We start from the raw sequence: 20,709 nt of genomic DNA, 5'->3' as shown, positions 1-20,709 counted from the left end.
AATATGAACGTTAGTTTTTACTGAAAATTATCAATAAAGTCAACATCTCACAGTCTTACTGAGCTGTGGGGTTTGTTCAACTTTTAAAAAGATGTTTGAATGGTGATATACACAGTGATAGATGTTAAGGACTAACGTTTATAATAAATACATTGTATTGATTTTAAGATATTTTCATAGTTCATACAATCATTCGTATTGGGATCATTTGTGTTAATGTGGAACGGAGGGAGAGGGTGATGAGCATAAGTTTCACTTTCCTTTTTTATTTCAATTCCAACTTTGGGTCATGAAGAATATGTTTCTCTGTTGTCCACGTTCATAAAGCTTAAAGATCAAATGCAAAGCTTCCAAATATGCTACATTTTTATAGAAATGTTGTTTTTAGACTGCCTGTATTTTTTATTTTATTTAAATCGAGATAATACACCCAAAAAAAAAGCTTTTATTGATCCAAAACTCGACCCAAAGCCGTCTGAATTTCTGACATGTAATTCCCAGCAGCGTGACGTAATAGTGGCCAAACAGTCTCTGGACCAAATATCCCAATAGAGTCTGGCTGCAGACCGCAGCAAGGAGGCAGATCGTATAGGGGCGGATCGTATAGGGGCGTTTCCTAAAGGGTTATGAACCCCGCCCCCACGTATTTCTTAAAAGGTATATGACGCTCTCCGTTTCTCATTTATTTTAATGCTTTGAATGAATCATAAACGAACTTTGAAAAATAATAATTATAATTAATTTGCATAAAGAATGAAGAGTATACAACCAACAGAGAAGACAAATTCATAAATTGTAGGCATATCATTTTTCACTGTTTGTGCAGTGGTAGTAATTATTATTCAAATCAATCAACTACGTTTATGGAAGATATTGCTGTATATCATTTAACAACATGAGTAGAGGTTTCTGTACACCTAAAATACTGAAGTTTAAGTTACTGTCCTGATGTGTATCATTCATTTGTTCATGTTGTGTCTGGTGGTAAGATTAATAAAATAAAATAAATATATATACAGTACATACAAAGAGGAAAGTCTTTATTAAACAAACATTTTATTCTTGGAAGGTGCCTCCAGCATCATAGAAACAGTCAATGCTGCAGAATCCTGCCAGCTCATCTTTTCTGATGATGCCATAACTAATGTTACATAATTATAGAAGACACATCCGAAGTGTTATTTTTACATATTGATTAGCAGCCGACATTTACTGAAAGGATGCGTCCGTCTCTCGTCTGGTTCATTACAACTAGTAGTTACAAACTGTTACAGTTACAACCTTAATCAGTACCCGCACATCTTATTACTCAATTCAACCAACCAAGCTAGCCATGTTGTCTATCCGAATCCATACCATATTATTTGATTAAGTTACAGTATGTAGGGCAGGCCTACTTATATTTCCAAGATAATACAACAGTACACTAGCATCATGGTTAGCATCACAGCATATACGATAACCTTAGGTCAATTAGATGATCAGCTTTGGTAACACAAATCAGTATTGTTACCGAGCCTGATAATCTATTGACCTATCTAAGCTTAACGTTATTACAACAGTAGAGTAGGCCTGGTTGCAACGGGACTATAGGCCAACGTGTTTATAGTCATCATGCTAAGTTAGCATCCTAATACCACAAACATTTTTACCACATACAACTATTATTTACTTTATTAACGCTTAACGAGGTTGGACAGTCGATGTTGTACTTTGATAACGAGACAATTGTGTGTTAAGAAAAAATGACATTACAATAAATATAAACATGCATCTCTGGAAAATACTATTACCGCTGTTTCACTTGTTGTTCGGGCCATCGTGAAAGAACGAATGACTTATTCTGCGAGGATTTATAAAAAAGCAGCTGGAATCCCTTAAGTTGCATTACTGCCACCTACAGTATGTATTTTCTGCTGAGTGTCATTATTCTATTGGATAAAAAAAAGTTAGGAAACGCCCCCTATACGATCCGCCCCTATACGATCCGCCTCCTTGCTGCGGTCTGCAGCCAGACCCATCTCAAATATCCCGACTCGGCAGTCTCGGTCACATGTTTTTCGCGAAAAGAAAACTGAATTAACATGGGTTATTGTTGTGCTTTTTGTTGTACGAACGGTGCGGGATCTGGGAGAGTTTTACATGCATTTCCCAAAGACCAAATCATCCCGCAAAAAATTGATTTTTTTAGTGAATCGTGTTGGATGGCAACTGACAAAATGGAGCAAGTTGTGTTTCTGACCACTGTATGTGATGCATACGACGTTGATCCTGCTATCATGAAGTCTGTTGGTGGAGAAGCATTAATAGCACGTCGGAGGCTGAACCCGGAGCCGTCCCCTCCATATTTCAGCACAATAAACCACTGAAAAAACGAAAGAGCCGGGCGATGCAGAAACGCCAAAGAATTGAGGTAAACAACTTTTGATTAGATTTCAAAGCGCACGGAGCACAGCAGATAACGCAGATAACGGAATTGCAGTTTTATTGCTTATAGAGGTGGGCACCGTTAGATTCTGTGTCTTACTATCATAAACAATGTGTTGGATGTGGAGCTAGGATAAGTAATAAGGGAGCTAGGAGTGATTTCGGTGCAGTAATATGTTAGCATTTTTCGCTCGGGGCTAATTCAGAGTCTCACTGTTAGCATTGTGTTTGGTTGTGATGGTTCCCAAATTACCCAGTGGTGACTTTATTTTTCTAAACCTCTCTAAAAAAGGTCCAATTTCACTTGTTTTGCATCATCTTGATACAGGGTACTTATTATATGTTATAGTTTGGATTCCTAAAGCTTTAGTCTATAGTCTACTCAGAATCAGACATGATAACGAAACTAAGTTGTACTATCGGCGGAAGCAGCTGTGAGCGATAAGCCAAGGTTTGTTTGTTTGGCCACTGTGACGTCACGCGACGCCATCTTGCGGAGGAGCGGCTGAGAAAATAAATCGTCGACTTGGTGTTGGGGGTTGAACAAAATAAATATTGCGCATTGCCAGACGCATATTATCTCCGATTTTAATACTGCAATATCTTAGATAGTGTTGTAGCTATATGATTTCGATTTTACTGGCATTTGATCTTTAAAGCAACAGCATCAGAGCATGGTGCAGAGTCTCAAGATGAGTTTACAGTAGTCCCTCGTTCTTATTAAACATCCATGTTGTAGTCCGCTATAGAAAACTGTAGTTTCCATAGTTTCCGGCCACAGCAGCAGACGCACAATCATGACGTCCGCTGACGCATCATAAACATGTCGGATAGTGAAAGTGCATTCGGATTCTCTAAAGTACCGCAGTCTCTTTCTCCTAAGTCCTTTTGAATTCTCCTATCCACTATCCCTTAATCCACGTGATGGTTCACTCAGAGGTCAAGGAATAGGAGATAGGGTTAGAATTTAGGAGCTGATTTTGGATTATCGGAACGCAACCCCAGGGCTTTAACAGAGTATAGATGAGAGTAACAAATGCGTCACTTCCGGGCAAAAATAACGTCTCCGCCCACTTTTTGGGGGAAAACAACGCTGTCAGTTGAACGGCGGTCAATACAAATTCTGAAGTTTTGAGCTAACCAATCAGAGCAGACTGGGCTCTGTTTCAGACAGAGGGTGAAAAGAGGTGCTGCAGCACAGGCAGTATGAGAAAAATAAAGAGCTTTTTGAACATTAAAGCATTGAGACATGTCACAGGGGCCTAATAGGGGCCCTTTAAAGAATATGGTATGGTATACATTTTGTTGGTTTTATCAGGTCACAGTAAGTTACTCCTTTTCTGTTCCTGTTTGCTATTTCAGTAGTTAATTTCCAGTTTTTTTCCTCATGTGTCCAGATCTCAGCTAACATGGTAAGTACATGGTTATTATTAAATGACGATGCACAGAACAATGAATATAATCCCAAGTTATATTTATCTAGTTTTCAGATCCTTCACCAAAATATGCATAAACTATGTAGTACTCTTATCTTACTGTTGGAAGCTGAATAGAGGGTAGTAAAAACCCAATTTATTGTAGAAAACAACAACACAGGTTATATATACATCTCCCACCTGTCGAGTGCGGCTGTACTGAGGTGTTTATCCTCTGGAGACGTCGCAAAGAGACGGAGCGGCTCCACCTGTTGCTGTCTGCGTTCTGCGATCTACGATCTACGATCTACGATCTACGATCTACGATCTACGGACGCCTGCTCGTCGCGAAGGGACGGAGTGTCAAGGAGAGACTCTGAGGCATGAACTCAATTGCACGACTCAGATAGTGTTCTCAAAAAATAAAGACTTACTGGAATTTAGCACAGTAATCAAACAAGGAAAACAAATATACTCTTTCGAGGAAAACTAGCAAGTGATCAATGAGGTAGATCCGTGGGAAGTCCGTGAGGTAATCAGGAACGTGGGTCATAGTAAGACAACGAACTGACAATGAACAGGAGGAAGCTACCACATATATACACAGGTAAAGGGGACACAGGTGGAAACAATCAGGGCGGGGGAAAACAATCAAGGACGCAGGAGACAGAAGGGGGCGGGGAGCGTGGAGGCCTGAAATGAGAGGGATGATTAATTAAGGGAATAAACATAAAGCACAGGGCAAAGGGACATGACAAAACTAACATAAAGAATACACTTTAACTATTAGTTTCCTAGACATGACAGTACCCCCCCTTCTAGGGACGGCTCCTGACGGCCCAGGCTCCTCTGAGTTGAGGCGGTCAAAATCCTCAATGAGGCTTTTATCTATGACGAAGCGGGAAGGAATCCATATCCGCTCCTCAGGACCATAACCCTTCCAGTCAACCAGTAGCTGTCGCCCTCTACCCCTTTTCCGACTAGCCAATATCTTCTTGACGGTGTAACCCGGACCTCCATCAATCATCCGGGGGGGGGGGGGGGGTTTGGCGGTGGGAACCATAGCGCTCTCCTTCAAGGGTTTTAGTTTCCCTACATGGAAGGTGGGATGTACCTTCATGGACCTGGGAAGCCGTAGTCTCACTGAAACCGGGTTGATGACCTTGGTGACGGGAAAAGGACCCAAAACCGGGGAGCCCAATTTACGGGAGAGTACGTGGAGGGGAAGGTCTCGTGTAGAAGCCAGACTTTTGGCCTGGCTGTATACAGGAGCTGGTCGGCGTTTTCGGTCTGCTGCTCTTTTCACCAGTTGTGAATTCCTGCAGAGGATCTTCCTAGCCGCAGCCCACACGCGCCGACAACGCCTGACCAGCGCGTGGGCAGACGGGACCGTGACCTCCCTCTCCGTGGCTGGGAACAGTGGCGGCTGGTAGCCATAAACACAGTGAAATGGGGGACAGGCCCGTGGCAGAAGTAGGGAGGATGTTGTGCGCATACTCAACCCAGGTGAGGTGCTCGCTCCAGGAGGATGGATCTGGGACACCAAGCAGCGCAAACAGGTCTCCAGTTCTTGATTTAGGCGCTCTGTCTGGCCGTTAGACTCCGGATGGTATCCTGACGAGAGACTGACCGTGGCACCGATGAGGCGGCAGAACTCCTTCCAGAAGCGTGACACAAACTGGGGGCCCCGGTCGGAGACAATATCCTTTGGGAAACTATGAAGCCGAAACACATTATGCTTCTGACCTCAGCCGTTTCCTTCGCTGAGGGCATCTTGGGCAAAGCAATGAAATGTGTCATTTTAGAAAAACGGTCCACTACCGTAAGAACTATGGTTTTACCTCTAGAGAGGGGCAGGCCAGTGACGAAGTCCATGGAGATCTCTGACCAGGGTCTGTTGGGAATAGGGAGTGGTTGTAATAGTCCTATTCGCGCCCTGGAAGAGTCTTGTTTCGAGCTCAGACAGGGCACGCCTCCACATACTCCTTCACCTCCTTCTCCATGGATGTCCACCAGAAACGTTGTTTTATGATGAACATAGTCTCTTGACTCCAGGGTGACAGGTGAGCAGCGAAGTGTGAGCCCATGGATCACCTGTGGTCGCTCGGCCTCCTGAACGAAAAGCCGGTTATGGCGGGCAACCCCTTGGTGCAGGAGCTCCAGCATTGGCTCGTATTACCTCCTTCTCTACTGACCAAGTCAGCGCTCCTACCCCCGGTTTAATGGGATGATGGGTTCCGGCTCCTTGACTGCAGGCACAGGGTCAAACAGACGGGACAGAGGTCAGGCTTGACATTCTGAGACCCCGGCCTGAAGGAAAGAACAAAGTCAAAACGGTTTGAAAAACAAGGTCCACTAGGCCTGGCGGGAGTTCAGTCTTTTGGCCTTTCTTATATATTCCAAGTTTTTGTGATCGGTCCAAACCACGAAAGGATGCTCGGCTCCCTCCAACCAATGCCTCCACTCTTCCAGTGCCAGCTTCACGGCCAGCAACTCACGGTTTCCCACGTCGTAATTTTCTCTCTGCTGGGGAGAGCTTCCTGGACAGGAAAGCGCAGGGGTGAAGTTTGTTGTCCTTCTGTAGTCGTTGGGAGAGGACCGCTCCCACCCCTTCGTTGGAGGCATCCACCTCTACCACAAACTGACGAGTGGTGTCCGGCAAGTGAGTATGGGAGCAGAGGTGAACATCCTTTAAGCCGAGAAAAAGCCTCCTCAGCCTGAGGACACCACAAAAAAAGGCACTTGAGGGACGGAGGACATGAAGAGGGGCTGCAATAGCACTGAACCTCCGCACAACGTCTGTAAAAATTGCAAAGCCTAAAAACTGCTGCACTTTCTTACGAGAGTCAGGGGTAGGCCAACAAGCTACTGCGCTAACCTTCTCTGGGTCCATCCTAACCTGACCTGGCGAATGATGAAGCCCAAGAAAGTGACTGTCTCTGCATGGAATTGCATTTTTTCTGCTTTGACCAACAAACCTATTCTTGAGCAGCTCTTGTAGAACCTGGCGGACATGTTGTTTATGGGGTGTCAAGGTCAGGGGAGTAGATCAGAATGTCGTCCAGATATACAAACGAAACGGTTCAGAAAACTCCCTCAACACGTCGTTGATCTAGCCTGGAACACAGCAGGAGCGTTTGATAATCCAAATGGCATTACACGGTATTCTAGTGGCCTGAAGGGGTGTTGAAACCCGTCTTCCATTCATCACCCTCCCTGATCCTGACTAAATGATAAGCATTACGCAGGTCTAACTTGGTGAAAACCTTGGCTCCCTGAAGCCTGCTCGAAGGCTGACGAGATGAGAGGAAGGGGGGTACCGGTTTTTAACCGTAATGTCATGAGATGCGAGTAGTCAATACAGGGCCTAAGAGACCCATCCTTTTTCCCAAAAAAAAAATCCCGCTCTGCTGGTGAGGAAGGGCGAATAAGGCCTGTTTTGAGGGAGGCATCAATATAGTCCTCATGGCCTCTTTCTCAGGTCTGAAATAGCATATAGTCGACCCTTGGAATTGTAGACCCAGCAATCAGGTCGATAGCACAGTCATAGGGTCGGTGAGGCGGAAGAGTCAGAGCCTTGGATTTACTGAATACTTCACTTAAATCGTGGTAGCAGGAAGGGACTGAAAGAACATCAGGAAAATATATTTCTGGGATAGTTCCCTGCCTAACCCTCCCAGTGTTACCTCTTCTGTCAATCTCCGCTACCTGCTTAACACAGTGATCTCTGCAATTCTTTCCCCACCCCTCCACCCTCCCAGATTGCCAATCAATGTGAGGGTTATGAAGTTTCAACCAGGGAAACCCCAAAATGAGTGGATGTTGGGCTGAATTAAACAAGTGAAATGACATTGTCTCGTGATGGTTATCATCACATCTTATTTCTAAAGGCTCTGTTTGGTGAGTCACTTTAAACAACAGCCACCCATCGAGAGCACTCGCTTCAAGAGGCTGGGGTAGAGGTTTAGTTTTTATGTCCAATTTTTTAACTAAACCCCAATCCATCAGACTTTCGTCTGCCCCTGAGTCAATGAGTGCACCATGAGTAACCACATTGTCTCTGATTTTTACTGGATGCGGGTCAGGGTGCGAGGAGGAAAGTCAGAAGAAGAGATCCGGCTCACCAACGTACTCCTCTTTATTGGTGAGCCTCCTCTTTTACCGGACAAGCCGCTTGTGGATGTCCGCGCTGCCCGCAGTAGAAGCACAGACCCTCCTTTAATCGACGCTGACGTTCTGCCATCGAAAGCTTGGCGCGGCCCAACTGCATTGGCTCCTCCACGGAGCCAGGGGGCGCTGTTGTCCGGAACGCCGGTGAAGGGTGACGGGGCCTCCAAGAAGAAGTAGTATCCAGCGGCGAGCGTCTCCTCTGGGGAGGCGGATCAACCGCATCCTTGGATTTATTCCTTCTCCTCTCCGTCAAACGATTGTCTATCCGTATTGCCATGGATATGACAGAGTCCAAGTCAGCGGGCAGATCGAGAGGTGCCAGCTGGTCTTGTAGGGAATCCGAGAGACCGCTGACGAAAGCGTCAAACAATGCAGCGGAGTTCCAGCCGCTATCGGCTGCCATAGTCCGGAACTCGATGGCGTAGTCAGCCACACTCCGCTGATGTTGTTTCAGTTTAATCAGAGCCCGAGCTGCTTCCCTGCCCGGCGTGGTTTGATTGAAGATCTTTCTCATAGTGTCTATGAAGTTTTCCAGAGACCCGCAGATGGGGGAGCCTCGGGACCACTCTGCCGTAGCCCACGCTGCTGCTCAGCCGGAGAGATGGGAGATCATGAAAGCCACTTTGGAATTGTCCGTGGGAAAAGCAGCCGGTTGGTGGTGATAGTGTAACTCACACTGCACAATGAACGTCCGGCAGCCCTCCGAGTCTCCGGAGTATTTTTCGGGTGGAGCCAGACGCATGAAAGTACTGTGCGGCTCAGTAGACCGGTTGGGATCGGAACCGGTCGCCGCCGGAACCGGGGAGTCGTGGGAGGAGAAGCAGCCTGCAGGTGAGTGAGCACACGCTGGACCTCAGCTGCCAGCAGATTCACCTGGGTTGTCACCGATGATTGTAGTTCCCCGTGGCTGTTGGATAGGTGCTGCACTCCGTGCTGTATGGCGACCATCTGCTTTTCTTGTTGCCCAAGACGTTGGCCCTGAAGCGGATGGCGTTCTTTAGCTGGTCTGAGTCGGCTGAGTTCATTTTAATGGTCAGTTCGTACTGTCAAGGAGAGACTCTGAGGCATGAACTCAATTGCACGACTCAGATAGTGTTCTCAAAAAATAAAGACTTTACTGGAATTTAGCACAGTAATCAAAACAAGGAAAACAAATATACTCTTTCGAGGAAAACTGGCAAGTGATCAATGAGGTAGATCCGTGGGAAGTCCGTGAGGTAATCAGGAACGTGGGTCATAGTAAGACAACGAACTGACAATGAACAGGAGGAAACTACCACAATATATACACAGGTAAAGGGGACACAGGTGGAAACAATCAGGGCGGGGAAAACAATCAAGGACGCAGGAGACAGAAGGGGGCGGGGAGCGTGGAGGCCTGAAATGAGAGGGATGATTAATTAAGGGAATAAACATAAAGCACAGGGCAAAGGGACATGACAAAACTAATATAAAGAATACACTTTCACTATTAGTTTCCTAGACATGACACAGTCGGTATGTTCTTCTTTTAACACCAGATGGAGCTGTGTACTCACTTGTTCTCATGATGCCCAGAACATAAAACTGCTGACTCTTAATGAGCTAGTTTGGCAGTACATTATCATGACATTTATCTATGAACATTTTTAATGTCTTATAGGTTTTTTCGATGACGCCAAGAGTGACTTCAAATAAGCATTGAAGATTAATCCAGATTTTGAAGATGCCAAAGTGAGCCTGAAACAGACACTTCTGGACCAGCAGCACAAGATAGACAGGGGATACTGACAACTCCATAAACTATAGAATATACCTTTTTATAAATCCTGAAATCTGTTGGCTTGAAGAAACAATCTGTCAAGTTTTGTCAAATTATTTACAATAATGTACAGCTATCGTATAGAAAATTGGAATTGTATTTGATCTGAACATGAACCCTTTGATTAAAGATATCAGAATGAAGATGAACCTTAAAGTAAACACAAACCACATAAAAAATAACCTACACAAGGAACAGAAACAATGAAAATAAAACGATTGCTGCAAAACCATTCAGTTTGAACCTATGAAACCAAGTAAGGCAAGGCAAGGCAAGGCAAGTTTATTTATATAGCACTTTTCAACACAAGGCAATTCAAAGTGCTTTACAAAAAATGAAAGAGATTAAGAAAATGGCATTTAAAATCAGTCATTAAAAAGAAAAGCTAATAAAAGAAACATTAAAAGAAAAAATACATGGATAAAAGTTACAATGCTGTCAATTAAACATTAAAAGAAAAAAGTACATGGATAAAAGTTACAGTGCAGTCTAAGATATGAATAGTTCAATTAAAAGCAGCGACAAAAATAAAAGTCTTCAGCCTGGATTTAAAAGTAGTCAGAGTTGTAGCGGACCTGCAGGTTTCTGGGAGTTTGTTCCAGATATTTGGAGCATAATAACTGAACGCTGCTTTACCATGTTTAGTTCTGACTCTGGGGACAGAAAGCTGACCAGTCCCTGAAGACCTGAGAGATCTGGATGGTTCATAATTTAGCAGGAGGTCAGAAATGTATTTTGGGCCTAAACCATTCAGTGCTTTATAAACCAGCAGCAGTATTTTGAAATCTATTCTTTGACACACAGGAAGCCAGTGTAAAGACTTCAGAACAGGAGTGATGTGATCCACTTTCTTAGTGTTAGTGAGGACTCGAGCAGCGGCGTTCTGAATCAGCTGCAGCTTCCTAATAGATTTTTTAGTGAGACCTGTGAAGACACCATTGCAGTAGTCGAGTCTACTGAAGATAAAAGCATGGACAAGTTTTTCCAAATCCTGCTGTGACATTAGTCTTTTAATCCTAGATATATTCTTTAGGTGATAGTAGGCTGATTTAGTAACAGTTTTAATGTGACTGTTGAAACTCAGGTCAGAGTCCATGACTACACCTAGATTTCTGGCTTTATCTGTTGTTTTGAACATTGCACACTGAAGCTCAGCGCTAACTTTTATACGTTCTGCCTTGGCTCCAAAAACCATTACCTCAGTTTTATCTTTGTTTAATTGGAGAAAGTTCTGACACATCCAGTCATTGATTTGTTCAATGCACTTACTCAGTGTTTGAATTGGAGCATAGTCTCCTGGTGAAATTGTTACGTACATTTGTGTGTCATCTGCATAGCTATGGTAACTTATTTTGTTGTTCTTCATTATCTGAGCCAGTGGTAGCATGTAGATGTTAAAGAGAGAGGCCCCAAGATGGAGCCTTGAGGAACCCCACATGTCATATTTGTCAACTCAGATGTGTATTTACCTATAGAAACAAAGTTGTTTCTGTCCTTTAAGTAGGATTCAAACCAATTCAGAACTGTTTCCGAAAGTCCCACCCAGTTCTCCAGTCGGTCTAGTAATATGCTGTGGTCAACAGTGTCAAACGCAGCACTGAGATCTAATAATACTAACACTGAAGTTCTGCCACTGTCTGTGTTTAAGTGGATGTCATTAAAGACCTTTACAAGAGCAGTCTCAGTGCTGTGGTTTGGACGAAAGCCTGACTGGAACACATCAAAACAGTTATTTAAATGCAAGAAATTACTCAACTGTTGAAAAACAACTTTTTCAATGATTTTACCTAGAAATGGGAGGTTTGATATGGGCCTGTAATTGTTCATTACTGAAGCATCTAGATTATTCTTTTTTAAGAGCGGTTTAATGACTGCAGTTTTCAGGGCCTGTGGAAAAACACCTGAGTGAAGAGATTTGTTTACTATATGAAGTAGATCTGAGGCCATGCAAGGCAAAACATCTTTGAAAAATCCTGTTGGAATAATATCAAGGCAGCAAGAGGAGGATTTCAGAAGTTGAATAATGTCCTCTAGGTTTTTATCATTAATCTGATGGAATTGTGTCATGATGTCTGAATTGATGTTAAGTGGAGATAGGGACAACACATTTGCTGTTCCTGATGCAGAGGCACTGACTGCTTGTCTGATTTTCTGAATTTTGTCAGTGAAAAAGGAGGCAAAATCATTGCACGCCCTGGTGGATAGAAATTCAGAGGCTACTGACACTGGGGGGTTAGTTAGTCTGTCGACGGTAGCAAACAAGGCACGTGCGTTGTTTTTGTTTTTGGTAATGATGTCAGAGAAGAACGATTGTCGTGCGTTTTTCAATTCCAAATTATAAAGGCCAAGTCTCTCTTTATAGATTTCAAAGTGAACCTGGAGATTTGTTTTTCGCCACCTGCGTTCAGCTTTTCGACATTCTCTTTTTTCTGTTTTCACGGTCATGGCCTTTCTCCATGGAGATATTTTCTAGAAGTAGAAATCCCACAGGGATGGGTGCAACATTTTGATATGGTTTTTGTTAAGCAGAGCATTGATTATTCCTTCTTCTGCACTGACTCAACACTCTTCCAGTTGGAACATATTGTTATGGCCTCATAAATGAACATATATCATTGCATAATTGGACAGAGCAGACAAATCGACCCGGGTGAAACGATAAGGTCAGGTTTTACCATCTGTAATAAATGTTTGTGAATTATCTTGCAAGGAGGTTTGAGAATATATACAAACAATAATCAAGTGTTAGATTACAGTCATTATAAGGAGGCTCAAAGGAAAAATCAACAAAAGCATATGTGGTTTTAAGGAAAAGTGGAATTTATTATTAATTGTGGATTATTTTGTTGCTTCTTGAAATATAAAAATGTAATATATGTATAATATAAAATACAAATCTATATGTGTGTGTGTGTGTGTGTGTGTGTGTGTGTGTGTGTGTGTGTGTGTGTGGAGAATCCTTAACAAGCCTCACCTGTGCTTTGTCGTTAAGTGGAATATAAAGCAGCTGCTGATGTCTCAGTTAATCATCCAGTCCCCTTCATTTTAGACTTGAGATTTTGTTTGAAGGTGTGCTGGACATTCCCATACTCTGATACTGACTGTATTCTTTTTGGTTTTGCTGCTTACAAACTGCAACATGCTGAGGCTTGGGAACATGTAAGTTACATTTCTTGTAGATTTATTTCTATGTGTGTACTTAATTGTCTCTAAATGATGTGTTTTATGTGTTCAAGTTTGTTATGGATGGCTGCAGCTAACATCTTGGGTCAAGCCAGGCCTAATTTGAAGCTATAGTTGCAGTCAAGTAAGCTTCAATTCTCATCAAGTCATTTTATACAGCATATTACCTCGGTTTACATTCTCCTCACAAGCCTTTTCTTTTAACAGGCAGTGGGTTAAGGTCTGACTGTGCCGCAAATGTAATGAGACTGTCGTTGGACAAGGCTTTAGCAGTGGGAAAACAGCTTGAGGTGGAGGCTATCAGTAAGTATTAACTGCTAATAATTAGGGCTGTGCATCTTCACTGGTCTCACGATTCGATTCGATTACGATTATCCTGTCAACGATTCGATTCAATTCGATATCCCGATGCATACCAATGCGTTGCATCCTCAATTTTCTATATTTCTGCACATGGCTTATTTTTCATCAATGCATACATGCAGTAAATACATATGAACTCTCTTTTTATTATTTAGAAAGTGCTTCAGAAATCAATAACATAAATGTCTTGACATTAATTTATAAACCAAAATAAATGAATTGTATAGGTCTAGCCTCCCTATATCTGTGTGTGAAGTTGTTCCATCCTCAAAAACGAAAAAATAATAATTCTGCAGTCTAGCTGCAGCTTCTAGCAACGGTCTTCTGTTAAAAAAAGGATACTGAATGTCCTGAATGTGGCATCACACACAGGACTTGAGTCTGAACACAGCAGACAAAAGGAGTATTTACAACAGCATATAACAACTAAAATACTGCATGTGGGTGCACACTTACATTCTCTGTCTTACTGTTACATAAATCCCATGAATGTATGAGATTAAGTTAGCTTCATTATATCTCAGTGAATAATAAAGTTTCTTTCGGGTCACTATCAGCCTGTCACTCATTATTTTCAGGGCGGGGTTTGGAGGAACGGAGAGGAGACGATGATCGCGGAAGCTTTTTTCCTCCTGCTTCACAAACTTTACACACGTGTATATATCGTCTGAAAGTTGCTAGAGGACATTCATACTTTGCAATCCAAGACTTAATTAAATCCACCAAAAACCTGACATGATTGTAACGCGATTATTTTAGAAAAACATAAATCCCTGTGCCGCAGCGACACGGAGTGATTCAGAGCGGGTCCTTCTGCTGTTGGTTCTGGACTGGTGTTCTTGTGTTGGTGGATAAAGCAGACTGCTCCGTGTTTGGTGTTGCTGTGCCGCTGTCACGTCTGTTCCCTGATCTCTGCGTCACCGACCGATTTGATATTAAAGTGACAGAAAAAAAAACGTTATAGTAAAGCCGCGGCCGGAAAATCAGGAAGCAACGTTACTATCCTATAACCGATTATCTTCCGTCACTGCATCGAGACCGAATCGTCCGCATCGTAGAAACGATTATTTTCAACACCCCTACTAATAATGCAGCTGATTGGTTCATCACTGAGGAAAGGGGTCCCTGACAAAGCTTATTGTCTCCCCTCAGATGGCACCAAGCACATTTTGTTGACACCTAGCATGGCTGCTCAGTGTGGATACAGCATGGAGTCTGACCCGTGGGGTAACACCAGAATCTACACCTCCCTGATGGGCTGCTTTGTGGACAACAAGGTTTGTTTTGAGCTAAAGTGGTTTAACAGCATCCAATGTAATTTTCTACCAAGTTTAGTTGCTGTGCTAATTCTGTCAAGTGACTGAATTAATGGCTCAACAAACACATGGTTGCTCCCATTTTTGTGTTCCTTTGAATTTATTTGTAACCTCTTACCCTTAAAAGACAAATACATTTCCCTTTTTTGTTTGGTACATCCCTAAAATATTAGCACTGCTCCACTCAAAACTGTATTCCTCAATTAATCTACTAGGTACTTTCTTGACTTGTTTGTTACAAAAATATCCATTTAGACTTCAAATGTGTCCCTGAAGGCAAGGATATTACATTTTCAATGACAAAGAAGCTGGAACCAAAGAATATTAGGGATTTTCTCTTAATTTGATTTTTTTATATTTATAGGATGATGCTACATTTAACGTTGGCTTGAGACTCCAGATGTACGGCGAGAATCCATCAGACGTGGTCAGTCATGACGTGTCTCAGACTTGCAGCTACACGCGCTGGGCCTCCACGGAGATCCTCTGCGACAGGAACTACATGGAAGTAGGTCATCTTTATATTGATTCCACCATCTTGTTTGTATGGAAACGAATACTAAAACCACCATTTTCTGTTTTAGGTTTCGCACCACATGGCTAACCTTGATGCTGAAGCTAAGGGTCAGACTCGGGATGGTAAAGACGAGAAGCTCAACGCCAATCTTGAAGTATGTTGAATTAAAATGTTCAGATACTACAGTTTAATTCTCCCTACACCAATGGGATTTAATTATATTTGTTATTTCCTGTAGGCCTCTGGTGCATCACAAGGTATCTGGAAGATGACGTTTTACACCCCAGAACCAGTGGCCATGGTGTTGCAAGAGGCTGAACAAGCCGGCTACGCTGCCAAAACTACCTCTAGTCGCCTGGTTATGCGAAGCCCGTACAATACAGCAGAGACTTATTCAGAGGATGTAAGCAACACACTCCTATACAGTGTTTCTTTCCTTTCCCTCCTTGTCAATTATATTAAACCTCTCCTCTCTTTAGGTGGCTGGAGTCCCCATGGAGTTTTCAGGGTGAGCGCCTACTACATGGCACCACAGGGTCTGAATGTAGTGAACTTGGCAGCTGCTTGTCCCAAAGGTGAGTCCTGAGCAACATATTTTCTTCACAGTAAGCTTAATTGTTGCACAGTTAACCTCAACAGCGCCATTTTGTCATTAACAGGTGGCGTCCTCTTCACCGAGGATATGATCTCTTGGCACGTACCTCGCCGTGTGACTCCTCTGTTGGATGGCAGAATTACAGTCTCAGAAATGCACATGGGAATCAATGGGCAGAGGCTTGATAGATCTCAGATGGCCGCACAGGGGTACACACTGAGCACCACAGACTTCCACATCGTCGTCGAGATCCCAGTGGGCTCGCCTGATGGTTACTACAAGGTTGGGGAAATCTGTAATTAGAAATGCAAGAGTCACTAGTGCATTGGCATGTTTTATTGAAATGTCATGAATTATTGCAGAGCCATGCCCCAGATTACCAGTACCACATCACCTACTTTGTGGAGCCCATGCTTGAGGTACTGTGGAGGACAGATGACACCCAAGATAATACCAGATACAAGGTTTTGTTCCCCATCATGACCCCTCTGATGCCTCAATCTCCCCAAATCCAGGATGGTAAGTCACATTTTCTAGTAGGTATGAACAAATGTTGGTGACCAAAAAGAGGTTAGACTTTTACCTAGCTTTGGATCAATAAGTCTGACACAAACACACAAGGCCTGTTTCAGTGGTCAGTTTTTAAAAAATTGTGTGTTTGGATATGAATTCAAGAGAGCCAAGTACAGTATAATCCACTTTTGCTTACAAAGACCGCCTTTTTTTATTTTATTTTTTAAAGTAGCACTCAAGCTAATTACTCAATTGTTCTCTATCAACGTTAAGACAGGTTTAGAATTTGTAAAATGCCACTTTCTGTTCCTCAGACACTGTCCCAGAGATTCGGGTGTTAGCGTTCTCTTGGGAACCTTCCTCCATGACGTTGAGCTGAGGAACATCACCTTCTCCACCGGGGTCCTCACTGTTGAGGAGAGCAATGCCAAAGGCTTCACTGTCCAGGAACACAGCTTGGCTAATGGCTCCAAGAGCTTCTCTCTTCAAGTGCCCTTTGATGCCGATGTTGTCTTAAAACATGTATGACATTATCGATTCAAAATATCACTTTGTACCAGCATATTTTCAGTGTTGCTGAGCTTTTATTTCATTTGTTGCAGAATCCTGAACGCTTGGTTACATCCTACTTCCTCCCTCTGATCTTTGGGTTGATCATCCTGCCTGAAGAAACTCCTTTTGCTCTCCCGGTCGACCTGCAGGCCTCTCTGCAGGATGTTGGTGAGATCATATTGAATTTGCTTTTGACAATATATTTATGCAAATTATGTTTTCTAAAATTAAATAAAACATATATATATATTAGGGGTGTAACGGTACACATACCCGTACCGAAATTATTCGGTACGGGCCCTTCGGTTCGGTACAGGTGTGTACCGAAGTGTACCGAACGAATATAACGTTAAACGTAAAAAATTGAGAACGTGAATAACTTTTTGGAAGTAATCTCAGGTGCTGCGTCGCAGCATTCAGAGTAATTTGCTCACATTGGGTTCAACGCGTCATAGAGCGAGCAAGTCATTTCATTGGATGAGAGGCATACTATGAGAGCTGGTCAGAGGGATGCGTTCAAATGTAGTCAGTAATTTGAGGAACTGAGCTGAAGTTGAGCTCGAAAATCCTCCAGCATCATTGAAGTCTCCGGTTTGGGAACATTTTGGTTTGCAGTTACGAACAAGGATGACGGACAAAGACAGGTGGACTGAACCAAAGCTGTTTGTCGGCATTGTTCAACTAAAATTGGTTACGCGGCTGGCAATACATCAAACTTGCACACTCTTGAAAAGGCATCACCCGAACGTGAATATCACCGGTACCAAAAGAAAAAATGACTGAAGTGCAAACCCAACTCCCACTAGCATTTAAGCCTCCACCACTCGCAGAGAGTTCAGACCGTGCCAAAGCTATTACAAACGCCACATATCCTTATGTTGCCATGTTAGCAAAGCGCTACCTGGCTGTGCTACCTCTGTCCCTAGCGAGGGTGTTCTCCACAGCAGGAGACATTGTTGGTGCCAGCAGATCTGCCCTTTCGGCAAGCAATGTGGACAAGTTCATCTTTCTTTAAACAACATGAAAATACAATGACAAGCAAGTCCTAATGTCAAGCTGGCTGCTTAGGTGCTAGTACAGTTCAGTTCAAATACAGATTATTTCAGTTCATCGACATGCTGCACCTTAATGTTCATTTTATTATATTTTGTATTTATTTGAGTGAATATTCACAGTTTAATAATAATTAAAAACCCAAAACTAATAGTTTATGTTTTGTGAGTACTAGTACAGTAAAGTTCAAATACAGATTATTTCAGTTCATCGAAATGCTGCACCTTAATGTTTATTTTATTATATTTTGTATTTATTTGAGTGAATACATTATTCACAGTTTAATAATAATAATAAAAAAAATATATATGTTTTGTTTTGTGAAAAAAAATGCTGCTGTACCGAACCGAACCGTGACCAAAAAACCGAGGTACGTACCGAACCGAAATGTTTGTGAACCGTTACACCCCTATATATATATATATATATATATAAAAAAAAAGAGTAAAAGCTACACAATCAAATGGATAATGCATGTTTTGCTGCTCTAGTGCTACCCATCATGGCTGGCACCTGTGACCAGAATCAGTTTTATATCAGCGTGAAGTTCGGGAGTCACGGCTCTAATTTCAAGGCTATCGTTGGACCTCGAGAGCTGACGGCTGAGATGGCTCAAGACTACAATTTCTATGAGAACGGCACACACCTCAGCCTCATTCTGCCATACACTGCCAAGGACGCTGTTTTTGAGGTATGTCAAAACTACAAAATCCCACCATAGATCTTCGGCATTGGCTAACTTTATTTCTTTTCCACAGCTGCTCACTGCAGAATCAGTCAAATCCAGAATTGACTTGCTTCTGTTGGATCGTGCAAATGACTGTGGGTTGCTGATCTCTATCTGGCTTGCTACTTCCCCTTAAAAGCAACAGGTAAGATGGAACATGTAAGTATATTTGCTGCTTTAATTGATGGATTTTGTTGCTTTACACATTGCCTGCTTCATCCTCCAGAGTGCCACCCCAATGGCACAATGACCGCTGTGGCTGTGAAGGTTGAATCGACTCGTAATCTGAAGCCAAGTCAGCTGACGCTAAAGGACCAGTCCTGCACACCACAGTTCAGCGACGATCGCTTTGCATATTTCTCCTTCAGTATGGATACCTGTGGAACCACCAGAACGGTGAGTGTGAATAACATTTAAATATCAAAGGGGATTTTTGTCAAATGTTTTGTTAAATAGTTCTTTGACGACTACATGATGTATGAAAATGAGATCCGCCTGTCTTACAACAATGCCCAAGGAGCAGCCAACACATCACCAGTTGATCCTGATTACAGGTAAAATATTTGATTTGTATAATTGGAGATGAACACCTTCAATGTATGCATTTATATTATTTTTTTCCCCCCCTAATAGGCAAACCATTTCCTGCTTTATGTGGTCAATGAGACTCAGACTGTTGCCTTCAGCGCTAAACCAAGAACCTATGAGCCCGCTGCAGAGATCGGCACCGGGCAGCTGATGGTGCAGATGAGGCTTTCCCAAGGCATGGTGGAATTTTACAACATCTTGTTCATGCATACAAAACCTGCTTGCAGGCTCCCTTGAAAAAGAGATCTGTGATCTCAAGGGACCGATCTGATTAAATAAAGGTTTGAAATGAAACTGTAAATGTCCGGGCCTCCTGTCTCTAATGGGACTCTTCTCCTGCAGATCCATCCTACGAGCTCTTCTACCAAGCAGAGGATTATCCAGTGGTGAAATATCTGCAGCAGCCTCTGTATTTTGAGGTGGAGCTGATGCATTCTACCGACCCGCACTTGGAACTCATTGCTGAGAACTGTTGGGCTACCCTTTATGAAGATAGGACATCTCTGCCAAGCTGGGACATCATTGTCGACAGGTAATGTTGTGCAAAACTAACTACATGTTCTCGACTGAGACCTTTGTTCAGAAGTGAGTTGTGTAAACACTGTCTTAATGATCCACTAAAAAGCATTCTAATTTAACGGCTGCTTTATTTTAACTTTCGAATTCCTTCACTAGCTGTGAGAATCGCGATGACAGCTATTCAACAATTTTCCATCCCGTTGTGAGTGACTCCAGAGTTTTAGTCCCGTCCCACATCAAGCGCTTCTCTGTAAAGATGTTCACTTTCACTAAAGATGACGAGGTTCTGAAAGACCAGGTAAGACATGTAAATCCAAATCTGGAGTCTTTTGGCCACTGCTGCATGTAGCCATGTGTAATAAATCATCCTCTCTGTCCACAGATCTATGTCCACTGTGATGCAGTGATTTGTGACCAAGCAGCCAGGCAGATGGTTCCTGCAGAGGCCAGTGTGTGCATCCTCCAGGTCAGAGCTACTCGAGACCTGCAGGTGTAAAAAAGGGTAAGTGACCGAGTCTGAACAAATGTAGTCGATCTGGATGTGCAGTTGGTAATCTTTACTTGTTTTGCAGAGCGAAGAAGCACCGACTCAACACGCCAAAGGCAGATCTCCTCTGGGGCAATTATTCTGTCTAACCTTTGAATATGTTCTGAAGTATTTACATTTTGTCGTTTGCAACTTATGTACATTTGTTCATGTTTTGTTTGGACCAGGGGAACAGTTTTACCAATGAATGTACTGGACTGCCTTTTATATTGATGGATGACAATAACGACTGTTTTTGAATAAAAAAATAAAAGCCACATTGCATGTCGTCACTTCCGCCTTTAGGAAACACAACAAACCTTAGAGAATTCACAGCCAATGGAGCAAGACAATCCTCAAATACTTGAAAATGCTCACTCTAAGTTTAAAAACCAGAGCTTCAAATGTGCAGAACAACTGTATACAAAGTTTATCTCTTCCTGC

General features: G+C 42.8%; 1 pseudogene; it reads left to right on the top strand.

Moving 5' to 3' along the window:
• The first annotated feature begins 9,686 nt into the window (after positions 1–9,686).
• LOC117542257 lies at positions 9,687–20,429 on the top strand (annotated as a pseudogene).
• Positions 20,430–20,709: the final 280 nt, after the last annotated feature.

This window comes from Gymnodraco acuticeps, unplaced genomic scaffold (genome assembly GCF_902827175.1).
Source record: "Gymnodraco acuticeps unplaced genomic scaffold, fGymAcu1.1, whole genome shotgun sequence".
NCBI lineage: Eukaryota > Metazoa > Chordata > Actinopteri > Perciformes > Bathydraconidae > Gymnodraco > Gymnodraco acuticeps.
This window is presented reverse-complemented; position numbering and strand designations above follow the sequence as displayed.